Source organism: Ixodes scapularis, unplaced genomic scaffold, assembly GCF_016920785.2.
Source record: "Ixodes scapularis isolate PalLabHiFi unplaced genomic scaffold, ASM1692078v2 PGA_scaffold0__279_contigs__length_252992795, whole genome shotgun sequence".
NCBI classification, from domain to species: Eukaryota; Metazoa; Arthropoda; class Arachnida; order Ixodida; family Ixodidae; genus Ixodes; species Ixodes scapularis.
The window spans coordinates 198,222,083-198,240,217 of record NW_024609835.1 but is presented as its reverse complement, the minus strand read 5'-3'; the positions used below and the strand labels follow the sequence as shown (position 1 = coordinate 198,240,217).

General features: G+C 44.9%; 1 protein-coding gene and 1 long non-coding RNA gene across 2 annotated transcripts in view; one reads left to right on the top strand and one right to left on the bottom strand.

Moving 5' to 3' along the window:
• The window catches only part of LOC8042097 (nephrin), a 504,576-nt gene that overhangs the window by 65,487 nt on the left and 420,954 nt on the right, over positions 1-18,135 (top strand). The gene's annotated exons all lie outside the window — the stretch shown is intronic.
• Positions 9,350-10,648, bottom strand: LOC121836073. The gene is made up of 3 exons (XR_006077771.1): positions 10,466-10,648; positions 10,176-10,270; positions 9,350-9,890 (listed from the first exon to the last, which is right to left on the bottom strand). It is a non-coding gene; the product is annotated as an uncharacterized LOC121836073 (long non-coding RNA).

Genomic DNA, 18,135 nt, shown 5'->3' with positions numbered 1-18,135 from the left:
ACGCTCTCACGGAAATCCTCTTACATTCCGTTGCATTCCGAAAACCGACAGAACACCGCCGTTATCCAGCCATCCGCCCGCGCACCGTAGACCCCAAAAAAACTACGCCGGAGGATAAGAAAAAGTAGCATCCACACGAATCTCGTGACTCCTTTATGATTCCCTCTTTGCGAGAACATCCGAAAAAAAAAAAAAACTGCGCACGAAGAAGTAAGAAAAAAAGGCGCGAACAATACACAAGGATTGCTTCAGCCTGCTCTTGCGCGCCTGGGCACCGGGTATTTCTGGAATACCAAAACAGGAAGACGCGCGAACACGGGCTGCCCGTTGTCGGGCGACAGCGAAAGAGGAAACCAAAAAGAGCGACAATGCTAAAAGCAACCCTTTTCTGTGTGTGTGCCGCGAGCTATCCAGCAAACGATTCAACATCTAAGAAAACAAACAGGTATAAATGCAGAGAACAAGAATATGGATATATATATATAAAAAAAAAAAGTGAAGACCGGGTAGGAAGAGAACCCTTCACTCACGCGCAGAAAGGCGAACAAAATTCGGCGCACTAAAATGGTTTCGGAGATGGCTTGTGCCACCTTCTCTTCGATGTGACAAGCGCGAACTCGCCGATGTCTGTAGCCGACAGCGGGCGACGTTCCCTTCGCTCGGCAGTCGGGATACAGGCAGGCCGGAGGAGCGGCACGTGGAGGAGCACCGATTCGGCTTCCTCCCAAAGCGGGAGCGCGTTCCCTGGGCAGACACGCGCGGCGGGGGGAGCCGAGACTGCCGCTGACGGCTTCGACAGTCGCCCGAGATGCCTCGATGTTTGCGCGCTCGGTGTCAGGACAGATTTCGCGAGAAGCGCTCCGAGTGCCAGCCGCCTCCGTTTCGGAGCAAGCGTTCGAAACACTTGGGAGTGCGCGAGGAGAAGGACGCCCATGCGGGAGATAAAACGTCGCGGGAACCAAATGTTTACAATACCCGTAGTCGTGGCTCGCGCGTGACGCCATAGCGCCATATTGGTGGCCGAGCCTTCTCGTTTTTGCCGAGTAAACTAAACTCGGTTGTGCGGAACGCTCAGCAGGAGTGATGTGACTGCTGCGCCATTTGCGCCAAACTACGCCGAAGTCCTTACCTTGCTACGTCCTGGTACATTTTACCATAATGTGAGAAATTTGCGCCAACATTGCTCCAAAACTTCGTTTCACTTTAATTAATGCCGAAAATATAAGAGCTGAGGCCGGATCATTAGGATATACCTATTCGAGTTTTCAGGGCTTTTTGATTACCGCCTCAAATAATTCACTATTCGATTGCATTTCGTATCAATCACTAGAGGTACTCGGAAGTTTCGCAAAAAGTCTCATGTTCGAGGTCTGTTCTGGCGGGTCAGTTAGCTTCGTTGAGTTCGCTTCTCCCCGCGCAGTGGTGTTCTGCAGAGAAGCGGCAACAGTAAAATGGGCATCGCGATTTTGCATGTCTTGCTTTGCCGCAGTGCACCCGCGTACTAAGGGGAAAGCACTCGTCCAAAGCGAGACTTGGCATAATTTCTGTATAAATCTTCGGCTTGACCTTTCCGATGTATGCAAATCTACAGCCGAGCGTGAAATCGTCGCAGCCCGGCACCCACAGACTCGTGTCTTCCGAAAGCGAGGAAGATACGCGCCATACACACTAACTCTAAAGATGGCGCCTGTCTGAAGCTTTTTGTTGAAACGCTGGACGACATATTTGAGTCCGCTATTTTTAGCGGATACTCAAAACGAGCTGAGACCGACAATCTTGATGGATTTCAATGCACGTGTGAAAAAAATTGTGGATGCTCACTTTGGAGCACGCGCTCAGCGGTCGGTCACACAGCTATTCGCAAGTTTCAGCGATGGTGGTACCGCGGTGTGAGAATCGTGCTCCCTAGCTCCTGGATGATTGGCCCCATAATAAACGGGCTTACCTACACTTTCCCGGCGTGAAAACAATAAAGTAAGGCTCTAATACTGCTCGTATATAGCAAAACTAGAATTAGTTACGGATCGCAGACCCAGCCTCGTACCGCTGTTCTACGACGATCATCCATGTAACAATCATTTTGATAGGCACCGGTGCGCCCCCTATAGGTCGTAAAAGTTGCGAATTAGCGGCGAGATGTTTTGGTGGCGCCCTCCTATTGTTCCCTCTCGTGACGTCATTACCCGGCGAAAAACATGTTCGTTGGTGTTTGAAAGTCGCATGGTAAAAGCTTGAAACCCTTCCGATTTGAAGCCTCACCCGTCAAAATTAAAATGCTTCTATTACTCTTTATTTTCTCAAAAAAAAAAAAAGTTTGCTGTTGTTATAGTTAATATTCGGCCAATCGTGGAAGGCCGACTACAGCGACGCTTTCGATCGCGCGCGTCGCCAATATGGCCGCTAATGAAAACTCCACGAGAGACTGCCATATCCTGGCGGCATCTTTTTTTTTTTTTTCAATTCGAGATTTTGCAAGGATACTTCAGTACTGCAAGTAGATTTATATGGACGCTTCTGTAGGTGTATTGTTTATGACTTGTTTCTATCTGGTTAAGAATTGCAGTCCTTTAACAACCTCTAGAACTTGAAGAAAAAATAAATTTCCTTGTTGTTGCGGTATTGTATTCTAAGATTATTTCAGTGGGTCTTCGTACCTAAAATAATCATTTACGGCAGTTTGCGCTGTCTTTGATCAGTCATCGTCTTGTCAGCGTGTCTGCTGGTACTACTTACAACTAAACAACTAATTCTGTTGGTTTCTTTTTTGTGTTTCTTTTTGAAAAGGGGGAGCCCCCCCCCTTTTTCCTGCTGTGCAATCGTTCCTGCTGTGCAATCGATGCTAACAAAAGGTTACACAGAACTGAGATGGCAAAGTAGACAGCGCCTTTTAGTTGGACAAGCCAACAGATGAATCTTAATGTAATATTTACAGTGATATGATTGAAGATGAAGTGTGCGCGTTTGCTCCAAAACCTCTTTTCGCTGCTTCAAAATTTTCTTTCGACTGCTCCAAGAGTTGCTCCAAAATTACTCGGACAAATCACATCACTGCAGCAGCGAAACCACTAAAATGACGGCTGATGTAACGTCAATGCGAGCCATGTATCTTTCAAAAATATTTTCCGTGAATTGACTTTTCAGCAATGAAGCGGAGGGAGAATCATTACGATGTGTCTAGACAACCATGTAGGAATACCGTGTCTTCTTTTGGCGTAGCCTCAAGGGCAAATGTATGTTTAAGGTTAATGTATTGTTATTATAATGACTAAATCAATGAAGAAGCCTTGTAGTCTCTGGATTTATTGTTTTAAGCTAATTGGCGTTGCTCCCTCACACAAATATTTCTTCGAGTCAACGTTATTTATGTAGTGTAGTGAAGTCTAGTGCAGTAAATGGTTGTGTTCGCGTTTGTGCGCCTGTCGTTGTGTGTAAGTGTGGCACCTTCTATCATCAAGTTCTGGCGCTACAACTGGAGTTTCTTCGCCGTACTTCTTCAAATTGTTTTTTCTTCTCTTAAAAAAAATATACCTTGCATTTTTTTTTGTAGGGGGGGGGGGGGAGGAGGGAAGGAAGAAGTTTTTCAGGGTAATGATTCAAACGCTGAGCCATTCTCACAATTGGGTTTACCGGACTAAATGTTCTGGAAACATAAAAAGATGACAGAATACGAGTAGGCACACGTGGGACCCTAAGGCACAGTTCAGATAACAGGCTCGGAGAATTGATGAGTCCATGCAGCGTTTTAAACAAAAATAGTAAGTCCGCGTTCTCCCGACGCCGGTGCAGTCTAAGCAAACGAACACGCTCTAGCGCAGACTCATATGTTAAACAGTGAACATCGTCCTTTATGTAGCGATGTTTAAAGATAGAAACAAACTTTTTTTGCACACGCTCGATCTCCAAGGAGTGACTTTTAGAAATTACATTCCAAACAACTGAAACATATTCTATCTGCGACCTGGATAGCGGACAGTATAACGTGATAAAAGCCGTCGGGTTTTCGAACTCCCTGATTAAGCGAGAGGCAACACCCAACATTCGCAAAGACGAGTTAACCAGCCTACCAACGTGATCAGAGAAACGCAACCCAGAATCAGCCATGACTCCGAGATCCTTCATTACACTTACTCGAGTAAAAGTCTCTCCTTGAATATTATATGCGAGAGAGATATTGTGAGTTTTCCGAGAGAGCGTCATGACCTTGGTTTTGGACGGGTTCAAGAAAAGGTCGTAATAATGATAATAATAATAATTACCATAGTAATAATAATAATAATTTTATTTCCACAAACAATAACAATAATAATAACAATAATTATTATTATTATTGTATTATTATTATTTACAGCGTAAAAACAAAGCCGATTGCGAGACCTGGACAATCGCTTGCACCTAAGAATAACGTCTCTGAAATAGGATCCACATGCACTCGACATGGTCAGTGCCACGTAGCAAGCTAAATTTTCAAAATAAAGCTTTTTTTTTCTTTTTTATGTTTTTGTCTGATATGCGTATTGATGATTTAGCGACGTGCAGCTATTATGGCGTCCTTGTAGTTCTGGATAGCTTTTCGACATAATTGTACCATTACATGTTTCATTGACGCTTTTCCTCTGGCAGGGCCCACCCGGTGGCGCTCGTCGATGCAACATATAACGCCTCCACCGCAAGGAAGAAACGCCTCGAGGCGCAATATATGTCTAGTAATAACTCGGTTCTTCCTCCATCTTTGATTATTCTCTCGTTTCATGGGTGACCGCTAGTTAGAAACACGGAGGAGCACTCAGATTCATTTTCCACGCAAATCTTCCGAACTGTGCCTAATTTTCTCGTCATCTATATTCTCGAGCGATCAACCCTCTACTCCATGTACTAGGGTTTTTTCTTCTTCTTTATATTGTGTAAAATTTACACTTACCCTAATGCAAAAAAAAAAAAAAACTTGTTTTAAATAAGCATTAAATATTTGAGGCTTTCATACAAAGTTCAAAGGCGGACAAACGGCGTCAAAAAGTTAAAACGTTAGTGCAGTTGTGTTCATACAAGGATACAAAACCAAAAAAGAAAGAAGAACACTATGATTGGCGAAGTACGAAGAGCGAAAGAAGGGAACACTATTCACTGCGAAGGCAACTGTTTTAGCGCCGGCGCGAGGCAAACGGCAAAAAGGCATTACAGCCCCAACTTTGACAGGCGTGCTCAATATGCAAATGTATTCACGGTCGCAGTGCGTTTATGCATGCAAATCATAAACGTTTCGTAGTTCGCAGTTTTCGCTTTTGCGGGACGAGGCGCTCCACCGCAGTGCTGGAGGCCTAGCCGTCATATTTTATTGCCGCTTGACTTAGCTCTGCTACGCTCCGGCGAAATGAACAACTCGATTCTTGGTCTAACGACAGCGATTAGATTAACAATTAGCTGCGACTCGGAATGTGCCTAGAGGTGCCTTTGTACTCGATGGCTGAATCACTGGTTGACGCCATTCTACGCTCACAGCTTTCTTCGTCAGTGGTTTTCATGTACGAGCATGTATGGTCTGTGGAGCTGCGAATGCTATGGTTAGTATAAGTCAGAGCGCTATCGAGGCTAGTGGAGAAATGAACAACGAGACTAAAAGCGAAAAAGCGTGGTGCATCTTATAGAATAGATTAGATTTGCGCTGATAACGTAGGCGCAGGAAGAAACCGAACGCGTTCACATTGCACTTATGAAGCTTCTTTATTGTCCCTCTCGGCCCGCAACTTTGGCGTCACTTTGACTTAGGCAAAACGAAGTATATCTATGTCAATGTTCTCTCTATTTTGCGAAGTTTTTTTTTTTTTTCTCGTCATAGATACATTGAAGACAAGTGTATGCGTTTAGGACAGGTTGACTCATTTTTGATGGGCAATCCAAAATATTGCACCCTTATTAACTAATTGTTTATCTTGATTTCCAGTAAAAACGAGTGGTATACGCGAATTTTATTTTAAAAGTAATCAAAACAAAGGAAAGAAACATCGAACTTTATTCAAGTGAGCACGGAAAAGCGGAGTCCAATCATGGCCGCCCTCCGCATTTCTGGCGCACATTGATTTCCCCCTTCTTAAGTGAATTCCGCTGCAACAAAAGCGTGTCCACGCGGAGCTTCTTCAGATGTGACACACACCTCTATTTAACGGGCAGCAAGGTCGCGTCAGAATACATTCTCCCCTTTGCTGCCTTTGTAGCTCTTTTTCTAAAACCTCACCCCAATACGCAGAGCAAAAACAAACAAATAAATAAATAAATAAATTTATTGTGGAGGTATTTATCTAACTACTGTCATAAGCAAGTGAGGGCTGGGGCTTACGTGATTTAGGAGGATTTTTGTTTTCACGAATGGGAACGCTCTAGTGCTTTGTTCGCGTTTCTTTTTTTTTTTTTTTACTAAAAACTTTGCTATTTTATAAAAAGGGAGACACATTTGGTAACAAGGAGTCGTCGTGCGTTTTGCTTGTGACTGATAAGTCAGAAGTTGGAGCACAGACAGCAGCATGGAGCAACACTTCAGTTAGTGGGCTTGTTTTCGGGAACGCACAGTTTGAAAAGAAATTCGAAAAGCGCCAGTGCTGTGGTCGCCCTATTCGGGTCGCGCAGTGCACAGCAACCACAATAGTCACTCTTAATATACTCCGACGTTGAGTGCAGCGAACGCAGCATAGCGCAGAAGGGGTGCGCATCCTTGACCGGCGAGCAGGAACTCGATATCTGCGACGTTGGACTACAGCAGAGCCTTCACTGCACTTGCATGGCGGCAGGGATGGCCGCATTTTGTCGTGCAGATAACCCGCACATATTTATGAAGGAAGGTTGTGCGACTGTTTGAGAGTGGAGTACCTGGTATATTCCATTATTCGCCGTTACGGGCCATCAAACTCCAGGTGGGAAATTTGACGTGGAAATCGAGTGGAACCTAAACTCGGCGCAGAACTATAGAACTTGAAATCGGGCTAGTTGATGAACGTCAAAAAGCACGGTGTAAAGAGAAAAAAAAAATAAAAAAAACGATCGCAAAGAACAAGACACACACACAGAGGCGCCTGTGTCTGTCTTCTTCCTCGTGTACGTTTTTTTTTTTTTTTTATTTGTTGCGCCTTACGTTATGCTTCCTTTCACAGTAATATGTTGCACATTTTTGCAGTTGTCCCGCTTTTGGTGCAGAAGATTATCCCTTATGATGGTTTCCTTTCCCTGCAGGCTCCACGGGTTTGATGGCGCGAAGCCCTTCTTTGTTTACGGGGATGCGGGCGGCAAGCCTTCCAACTGTTTCTAAAGTTTACCGAATAGTCTCGTCAGTGTAGGTCGACCCTATTGCCTTTGAGATCCCAGGCCGTCTGGAGAAACGCAAAAAAAAAAAAAAAAGAAACAAAGAAAAAACACGACAAAACAGGAGAGTCAGTAAAATAAACAAAAATATCGCAATAGAAACAATGTCATTTGACATCCCCAGGGAAGGGCGAGACTAAGGAACCCAAACCCTTTTACCCCCTATTCAGCAAAGGGATTTACGAGAGAATAATGAGCATGACTTTTCGTCCGCTCACTCTCACAGAGAAAGCGGTATTTTTTGGTCAGACAATTTATTGACTGTCGTTATTGCCTCACCACTATTTATAACTGAATTTAACCCTTAGTTCGTCTGAAATAAATCAGGCGTGCATTTCTCTTTATATATTTTTCATTTTTAAAATAGCAGCACCTGCATTTTAATCTACTGCTTCCTTCAAAAAGTAATGTGTGTTGTGGTGAGAAGCAACGAGCGTAGCGCGGGCGAACGAGCGCCTTTTTGTCTGATCAGTTAGTCAAGCGAGCTCAATGATGATGATTTCCGGCCCTGTACCTAGCGCCATCACGCAACGGCCCTTTAGCCCTTTACTGCACAACTTTTTATTTTTTCACAATTTTATTCCAGCAGAAGTAGAATACCACAGTTATCACAATACTATCACTAAAATACATTTCAAAGTTTCGAAAAAATTTATATCGAAAAAAGATAGGTATGTTGCATATTTGCAACAAGATGGAAATAACGAAATATTTATAGCCGAATGCTAAAAATTTGTGAACCAGAGCCAAACTTGTATTTACAGACATCAGTGAGAGATGTGGCCTCATTTGCTTGTGTGATACAAAAGAAAGCAGTTATTCTTGCTTGTTGAGCACAGGTGAGTGCCACACTTAGAGCAGTAGCTCATACAAATGCCCTTGCATCCAGGAAACTTGCAACGCTGTCGCTTCTGACTCCAAAGCACCCAGTGGCCAACCTGAGCATAGAAGTATGAACAGTGAGGTTTGTAACACAGATTAATTCGCCAGTGATAATACCTGATGAATCCTGACATCTTGAGGTGGACACGGTGCTGAAGGACCTCTTGTCTTCTTCAGCTGGATGCCTTGCTCCACGGACTTATTGCTGGGCCTTCCCCTTTTCTTCAGTTGATTTTTTCCTGCTTTGCAGAGTGACGTGGCGAGGTCCACCTTGAACTCTGCTAATGGCATGAGCTTTCGTGTTGGTTGATCGGAAGTAGTCTCGGCATTCCTCCTGTACAGCAGCCAGGCATTTACAGCCGTCAAGTCGAGAATATGAAGAAAAATACGAAAGTACCATTTCTTCGATCGGAGATGGGCGCGGTAGAGGGAGATCAGAGAGTCTAAGAGATCCACTCCTCCCATGTGCTTGTTATAAGCGCCTATCACCGACGGACACGGTATGTCGCGCCTCTCCTTTTCTTTTTGGCTCCACCTTGGCGCAGTTAGGACAGGCTCTGCCCCAACAAAGGTGGACAGCAAGGTGACGGCTCTGTTGTCTTGCCACCTTGTACACGACAGCTGAATGCCATCCAGGGTCGCTACCTTCTCTTCAAAGCTTCCCCTTCCTTTCTGTTTCATTTCCTTGTCAGATGGCATGCTGATACCCGTTACTCGGTTGATCCGGACTGTACCAATGCAGTGTACGGTTTCTTTTTCCAGGTACACCTGAAGGGTTGGACAGTTGAAGTAGTTATCGAAATACACTTTGTGGTGGACTCATCTTGGGATTAACCTGCACAATCGAACAACAATGTTCCCGCTTGCTCCACAGTCAGGCTCTCCTGCACGTCTTGGGGCAGAGTTTTCTTGTCCCGTGTACAGTTCTAGCTTGTACGAGAAGCCACTTACTCCTGAGAGAACAAATACTTTGTACCCCCATTTTTTTGGTTTCTGGGGACAGTACTGTTTCAGTGCACTTGCGCCTTTGAAAGGTATAATCTGTTCATCCACAGACAAGTGCTCTTCAAGCGGTATCAGCGACAACTGTTCATTTACAGCATCGACGAGTGGTCGTATCTTTGCAAGCCGGTCTCTATCAGGATCATCTCTTGGGCCGAGAGAGCTGTTGTCCACAAAGTGAAGGTTGTGCTTCAACTGTTCGAAGCGTGTCACCGTGAGGTGGTCAGCTACTTGGCTTACTCTGGTAGCTTCACTCCAGTACCACCTAGTGTTCTTCAGCTGAATTATAGACATCCACATGCAGGTGCCTAGAAAAACTTCAATCTCCTCGGCACTGGTGCAGAGGGGCTTACTGGCATCCTTCTGGACTGAGTACAAATTGCTCTCATTTGCAATAAGCGAAATAAGAGCGCCTGGAAAGATGAACTTGAAGTATTGGAAAGGTGTTTCCAACTCTGAAACTTCCTGCGGAAGCTCATTTTGTCCAGTGAACTTCACTGTTTCAGGATCCCGCATCAGGCTTGCATTCTTCCAGATAATTCTTCTCTTAGATTGAGTTGATGACTGATCAGCTGGTTGGCTTGCGGGAGCTTCCTCTTCGTCAGAGCTTGTACTCGCCTCGCTTGAACTGGCACTACATTTTGCAGGGGGTTGGACATCTGGGGTACAAAAAATAACAGCGTCTCGTACAACTCATACAATGAGCAGTAAAATAAATAATTTGGAGAGAAATTCTACATTGTATAGGGGACTATCTTCCCTGGCGGTTCTAAGTGTGCTCTTTGAAAGCGTGAAAACAACCCTACAACTTTGCAATTGTGTGTAGTTACACCTGACGAAGGATGGTCTCTTCCGAAAATCTCTGTCAATAAAGCCTACACTGCTTCTAATTTTATTCTCTACGTGAAAAAAAGTTGGATTTCCAGAAAAAAACATTAACTTACAATCAGAGTCATCGTCACTGCCGGAGAGCTCGCTGTCCTCACTGTCGGAAGGAATTCCACGGCTGTAAAACCGTTTGGGGTCCATTGTGTCTGCTCTACGAAGAAAAAACACCGTCGTGCACGTTGTTGCATCTGTGCAACATAGCTATTTTTTGCTTCCAAAGACAAACTTCGTCGATAATCTTAAGGTTTTTAGTATTTACATAATCAGCAGGACATTAAGTTGAGTCGCAAATTTTTTGTTTTGCATTACACTGTATAGAACGTGATATGCAGTAGTCAAGGCTTACCTGTGTCACTTGTTGAGCGTCCACGTGGTGGCTGTCACGCTTTTTAGAGAGCAGTTTCGCCGCCTGAGTACAGATGGCAGCACTGGACGGCTCGCCTCGCGGATGTATGTTGCAGAAATGCAACAACGTGCGGAACTAGCACTGAATGCATTTTGTAGATGTTTTTATCGTCGTTTATCGCTATGTTGCGAATATGCAACAAGGTGCAGTAAAGGGTTAAGTATTGCGCCTCGAGCCATTTTTTTTTTTGGATCGCTGCTCTTAGGCGCCTGTTTCCGTGTTGAGCGGCGTTGGCGTAACCTCGAGTTGCATTATGGGATGTTTCCCACAATGACTTCCTACGTGACGTCAAGTAGGTAAACTTTTGCCGCTAAATTTGGCGGGAAATTTTTCAGCATAATTTAGAGGGAAACTTTCCCTCTAAATTTAGCGGTGAAACTTTTTTTCTAAACTTAAATTTAAAACGTTTTCGCTAAATTCAGCGGAAAAACTTCCCGGCTACGTGACGTCACCTCAACACCAATTTAGTCTCCCCGTTAGATTTATCGGGAAAAGTTTCGCAAAATTTCTCCCTACATTTAGCAAAAAAATATTCGTAAATTTTCCGCTAGATTCAGCAGGAATATTCGCCGCTAAATTTAGCTGGGAAATTTTCGCTTAACTTAGCGAGAAATTTAGCGAAAATTTCCCGCTAAATCTGAAGGAAGCAGAAGGGGAGGAGGGGAGGGTACGGATGGGTAGCAGGGGCACACCCTCGATTCCGTACACTCCCCTCCTCTTCCTCAGGAGCTGCGCTCTGATTCGGCATTGCGGAGATTCGTAAACGTCTTTAATTTTTTCTATATATATGTCTTCCGACGAATGGAATGACAGGGAGAGCTCTTCGTGCCAAGAATCTCGGAGGCCATGGTGAGCGACTGCGAGTACCCAGGGCTCTCGTGCCGTTTGTCGTCAAAGGCTGGGAGCGCGAACTCTTAGCTTGGGTAGCCTACTTGCTTGCATGAGAGACCGTGAAGCGAAGACTCGCTCTGACGCGCCCTAACGCAGGAGGAGGCTTGCCCTTGTAAATTGGTATGAGGTACATATTTACGCAAGGCAGAGTACGTAGGCGGGAAAAACTGGTATTTAAAAACGTACTTAATTGCCGCTCGCAAAGACAACTATACATAACCTAACTTGTTATTGTAGTATGAGTAATTAAAGTCAATATTTTGGACGTTGACATCTACGCACTTAAAACGCCTTGTTTCTCGCGCGTTTAACGCCGAGCAACGCTTTTGCCCTCAACGGGTCACGTGCCGAATCCGATTGATGAAAATGTCTATCCCGTTACCCATTAATGATGACTTAATTAACCATTTGACTCGTTCCACAAGAAACGCACGCCGCCCTTTCATAGAGTCTGTGTGGCTTCTCCCTTATAGTCCCCGCGCTGGAAGCAACAACGGACACGGGTAGCAGCAGCAGCAGCAGCGGCAGTATCGGCAGCGCCGGCGTGATTCTGGTGTTACGCGGGGTGGAAACGAGACGTCGACTACGCAGCTCCTATAAATAAATAAGGGGTTGAAAAGAAGCAGCTGCTTGCATTGCCTCGTTCTTAGACGTCCGGCCCATCGGGGCAGATCGGGGTCCTGAGGATCCCCGCTACTGCTGCCGGAGCTCATTGGGCGGATGAAGGGAGAAAAAAAAAAAGAAGAGAAAGAAGTCGGCAGCTGCGAGTAACTCCAGCTGGAACAGACGATCCTCGTTGGTTTGATGGACAGGTGCCGCTATGCTTGTTTTACCCCTATCAGCTTTCCCGCGCTCGGCGTAAGTGCAAGTGTAGGCAGCGCAGGATTTGGATGTCGGCTTTTTGGAATGAGGGAATCGAACTTGGCTGTTGGACAGCACTGGGGACTCGTTTAAAGTTTGAGCGGTAACGTTTTATACTATTCGAAACTTGCACGACCTTTAGGGAGCGCAAGTTGCTCGTCGGTACAAAACGAGCGATGATACAACCAGCAATGTTTGAGCATCACAATAGTCTATTTACGTCAAAAAGGGTTAAGCAATTATGCGTAGTGTGAAGTCTATCATCCACAAACATGGAAAGCGCGATAGTCACATGTCGGTACCAGCGTCACTGAAAGTTGTGAAGAGTAACGGGCAAGAAGAAGCCGTCAGGTAGTCTCTTTCGGGCGACCGTCCTCCAGGACGCGTTCGTCGCCTTCTGGAGTGCTTGGCTGCGCGTTCACGTGCCGGGGTCACGAGGCGCCGAGGCGTTATCAAAGGTAGAAAGAAATCACTAGAGACGGGACAATTGAAACTGCTCTCTGACGTTTTCACTTCGTCAGTGGCTACAGACGCTTTAACTGCCTGGTTAGCAAGGATAGGGAGAGAAGAGGATAGAAAGTGGGAGACGTATAGAGACTGGGTTACGTGATATGATGTACACCGAGTCTTTGTCGCAATGCTCCTACAACTCAGCCGTCATCCTCATTGAAAACAACGTTTGGGGTGCGAGGTCATAGTGTTTTGTTTTTTTTTCGCTTTATTATTACTTTGTGTTTTATTACAGTCATATTGCGTAACAACGTCAATTCTGACGTAGTATTCTGGTTGTGAGAGTAAAGCTGACCGATAGAAAAAAAAAAGCCCAAATGGCGTTTTTTTATTATTTTTTTTTTCAAGTACATGCAGCGGCGTTATTTGAAGAGTCGACTGCGGGATGGTGCGGGTTCTAGAAGCAAATGGAAGCGAGCAGTAGCAGAATGAAGGGAAATACATTTTGTTTCTTCGGAATGTGATGCGTGATTTGGTTTCGTTGTCGTTACGAGTAAAACGAAGTATTATGAGACTTGAAGGTAGACTAGCTCGGTATCTGCATTCCGAGTTTTGAGAATCGGTAGACGACTTTCGCATGACATCATAAAGAGGTGGCGTTTTCTAAATCCGAATATTGTCTACAATTTTTTTATGTAGAACGGAAAAAATAGATAGGTTACACCCACATTGCTTCAATTAAATCGAGGTCGTAACGCGTGCCTTTTTTTTTCTTTTCTCGTCAGAAAATTTGCATTTTGTCACACGAAGATTCAACATGACATTAGCATGAACAATTATGTATTCAGATTTAGCGATATAGATATCAGGTTGCAGGCAAGGTTCCAGCGAAAAATAATCATTTATGGTAGCGAAGAATACATACGTCAACGTCCGGGGACCGACGCCTTCCCCACTGCGCAGCTGACGGCTACCAGCAAAGCCGGTCGCCGCGCCGGGTTCGCCAACGCCATGCGAACAACAATGATCCCGGTATCCAACAGCGTTGATTGGAAAACAGGGGTTCCCAACAGAACACTTCGGTCAAGCGAGCCCTGAACACAGATTGCCCGCAGCGCCAGCCGGCCTGGGAGCCAAAGGATATTGCGAGCGGAGTCATTGCCGTGGGCCGAGCTCGAGCCAGCTACCCGTCGTCGCAGGATTTCGGCCCAGGGCTCTCCGCAGATCGACGCTTACTCGGAGGAGGAGACGCCGACCGTCAGAGCCAGGGGAAACGCTAGCGTTGAGTCATCGCCGGTCGCACGAGCTCACACCGCGACTCGACCCGTAGCCCGGAGTCCAATCGAGGACTTCTCGACCAGACACTCGTCCACTCGGACGAGGGAAGGCGCGACTGTTTTCTCGCGATCTCGCTGATTTCCCGAACTACAGCAACTACAGCGCGCGGAGGTGTGCGAGAGGGTTAAGCCCAACATGTGGCTGCTCTCCCCGACACGAAGCGGTGCGAACATGCTCGAAGGCAGAAGACTTCGACCAGAACTTCGCTGCTTACGCCTTCTCGGGGACGGGAAACCAGTGGCTCCCACAGTATCGAGATGTCTTTTTAGCATCCTGTTAAGACCTTCCCTACATTAATTGGCAGGTTTTCCTCGCCCGCTCTTAAACAAGGCTTCATGTTATGTATTTTGTACCTAGAAATGATAAAATGGAAAATTGTTAGTTAGATTTTCGTTCACTATTCTATATTTTGCTGTAGTTCGAGTGAAACGGAACGAAGTTCGAGGGATCATAATCATTTCAAAAACGCTGGACAGAAAATATGCCTGGGACGAATTCAAGGTGTAAGTATCGCCTAGCGGCAACCTTGTTTAGACGCCTCCTTGCTGCACCAGAAACTAAAAACATGTACACAAAGCGAATGAAAAATTGGGGAGCTTTACACCCATGGCGTAATCACTGTTATTTTAATTCATGTGCCCGTGTTATTTTTTTTCTCTCCTATCAAATGACGTACACCGTGAGACTCAAAGAAATGAAAATTCACCTTAACAACATGTCGTGCAGTTACGACTAATTAAAGAAATATTTAGCATATCTAAAGACAGACACATATATGCTCGGTTCGTATTTTGCATGTATGTGCGTGGCCTCTTTATTTTTGAACCTGGAAACAAAAACGCTGGATTCAAAAAACGGGCGCTCAATAAAAATTAATCGTTTTCTTCGTTTTTATACACACTTTACCGGAAACTTTGCTTGGTCAATTTAAAGCAAATAAACATATAAAAGCATAATAATTGATAATTAGGAGACTAAAAAAATCATAATAAAGTCGTGTTCAGAAAAATCAATGAACTCGGAGTGCTAATGAAAGGCGTCGATAACCCGCGAGCTTAAGCAGACTTGAACCCTCTCCGCGTTTTCTTTTTCTCCCCTAAAACTTTTTAAATAAAACAAAATTCCAACGCCCAAAGTGTATCGGGAAATTTTCACGGATCAATTAACTAAGGGGCCGTCAAAAAAGATGGACGAGTGGCAAGCTTAATATCGAGTGAAACGATATTGAGTTCGAACTTTTCTGACTGCGTATGGCTTAATTGGGTACAAAAGAACTAACGCGTGAAACATTTATAAAAAAGAAAAGGTCTTTCTCCTTTACTCTGCCACTTTGTTGGAAAGATTTTTTTTTTGTATTTCAAAATAATACACCCAATGTACCCAAAAATTCTGCACTTAAAAAAAAAAAAAAGAACAGGTCCGTATAGTTTTCCCCAAAACGAGGAACGCTCTTGTAACCTATGTTACAACAGCGTGGAAAGGGAGAAATTTTCGTCGCTGAAAGCAGGGGATCAAAGTTGCTCCGTCGTCTGCATATAATTATCGGGGCCGCGAATCGAGCGACTCGAGCTCAATAAGGCTTAACGAGGACTCTATTTATATTGTACGAGGCGAAAGGACCAGCAAATAAAAGCGTAACACGAGCTTTCCGCGAGCTGTGTTTGTTTCCGAAGCCAGATTTCCCCCGCAGGTATAGAAACTTCCGTTTCGAAAGCAGTTGCTCAGTCTTCTGACTGCGATGTTAAACGGAGACAACCGATACCCAGTTATTTCGCGCACTTTATGTCTTACATTTGCTATTACTTGAACCACAATTTCTTTGTCAGCACCGCACGTCACGAAGGAGTGGTGAACTATTTGCGAAACCAAAGCCGCTCTCAAAAGAGTAAATTCGAAGAAGTCTATCTGCGTAATTTTTACGCGGCAACCAGAAATTATCGCAACGCGTCAATGAAGGTTAAATTGCTCGCCACCAGGTTGCCGGTTCAAGCAGAGTCATTGCAAGTAGCAAGGCTAGGTGGCGTAAGGTACCGCCCAATTCATGTGCTACAAAAATATTTATATTTTTTGATGTCACCAATATGCTTCATGCACCTCTATTATACACACACGTAGACACATCACGCGTATCACAAGCATGAGCTGAACATATACAATAAGCGCATAATAGACATACACGGAACATAAAAACCTTCAACGCAAAAAGACGTTAACCCGATTATTACTTCCGAGCTCTGCGTTTTCGATTTTTGTCTTTTATACTCGTCGTTTTGAAGGTACGGATTTTCTAGCGATAAATAATATTCCCGGGATCTCTTTTTTTTTTTCTTTTTTTTTCAGTAATGTCATATCTCTGAAAAGTACTTTGAACGACTCAGGGTATGCATCTTTTAGTAAAAAGTAAACTCTTTTGTTGTAATTATTTGATCGCCAATAAAACAAACCGCTCCACTGCGGTTTCAAGCCATGTGTTTGCTTTCCCGCACGGCACGTCGCACCCAGTTTTTCTAGTTTCACTGCTCGCGTGCGGCCGCAATTGTGGTCTTGAATTAATCTCTCTAAAGCGGATGCTCACTGAGCTAGAAGTGATGCTTCACGGGCTGGGAAATCGCTTTTCGATGAACTTCAACGGAGTCAAAGCCGCGACTTGCTGCAAGTGTGAAGTGTACGGAGCTACGCCGTGGTGAGCTCGAAAACTTCTAGCGCTCATCCCTGCCCCCCATTTGGAGTGAAGTTTCTGCAGAAACCCTAGTATATGTAAAAATCAAAATAAAGGGACGCTTTTTTTTCTCCTTTATTTATTGTTAATGCTAACTTTTTTAAACTGTAAATATAAGTACTTTTAGTCATATTCCAATTTTCAAGACTGTTCAATCCTTTTTCAGAGCGCAATCGGTCTCGGGGTGGAGACAACAGGACATCGCAGACGACAGTCACATTGGCCAATGTACGATAGGAGGAATTCAGACAAGCGTTCTATCATGACTCTCCGCAAGTCGATCGATTCCACCGTAATCCCTCAAGCGTCTTAAATTCTTTAAGGTAAATCGGAACGTCAACCATCTTGCTCTTACCGCTGTTACACCACTGATACGCTAACGCTCTGTCACATCGGCGACAATGCCACTCTTCTGTTCACAACGCACAACACTGCCATCGTGATGTTGCTGCTATATGTTGCAGACTTCCAGACATACAAAACCACGTTGATTGCCGGTTGGCACTCGACATCGGAAAACAAAACCGAACTCAGCACAGAAGGCACCCGGGTAGTCGGACGCAACACCTGCCTGTCTGGAACACAGTTTCCACGATCTCTATAACGTCGCCACCGCCGTCACATCGTATCACGTGGTATGACATGGTTTCACTCGTTCCGCTAGTTCCGTTGTGCCGCAATCCGGAGACGGCCATCTTATCCCAATGTATACGTAACGCTGCTGGCACTGCTTCGGAACTTTGCTGTTTCAAAATGCTTCGTTTGTTCGTCTGACAAAATTAGTGGTAAAAACGTCGATGCAACCCAAATATTCTGCACGTTTAGACTAGAAGACGGAATTACAGGTGGCCTTCACTGGCGCTGAAGCTCAATCAACTCAACAACATTTATTGAAAACGCGCGCGACGTGCTCCAAAAACGAAACTGAAAGAGATTGAGGCACGAGCGCGGAACCTTTCTCGCGTCTGCCTAGGGAAGGTTAAAAGCGTCTTGTTCTTCACTTCTTCTCGTGTCCGCTTGGGGGCGCGACATTAGAAGGTAGAAAAACGCTCCTTTGCTACCTTTTTGCTCCTTTTTCTTTTTCTTCCTTAGAGTGTAAGGGCATGCCGTTCGACTTCGTCTTGAGTATTCAACTCTGGCACAGCGCCACCTGTCGATTTGGGCTCGTAAACAAAATCAATGTTCCGGCGAATTCTTCTACTCACGATCGTTTGTTATTATTGCTGTTCCGAAAATCGCCATCTCCTAAGCCGGGGTACTGCTCATGCATCATACAGACGACAGTCTGCAAACCCGAGTCGCCGCGTTATGCATGGTTCGAATTCCGCGTGCCAATTTGCCCCTTGAACTC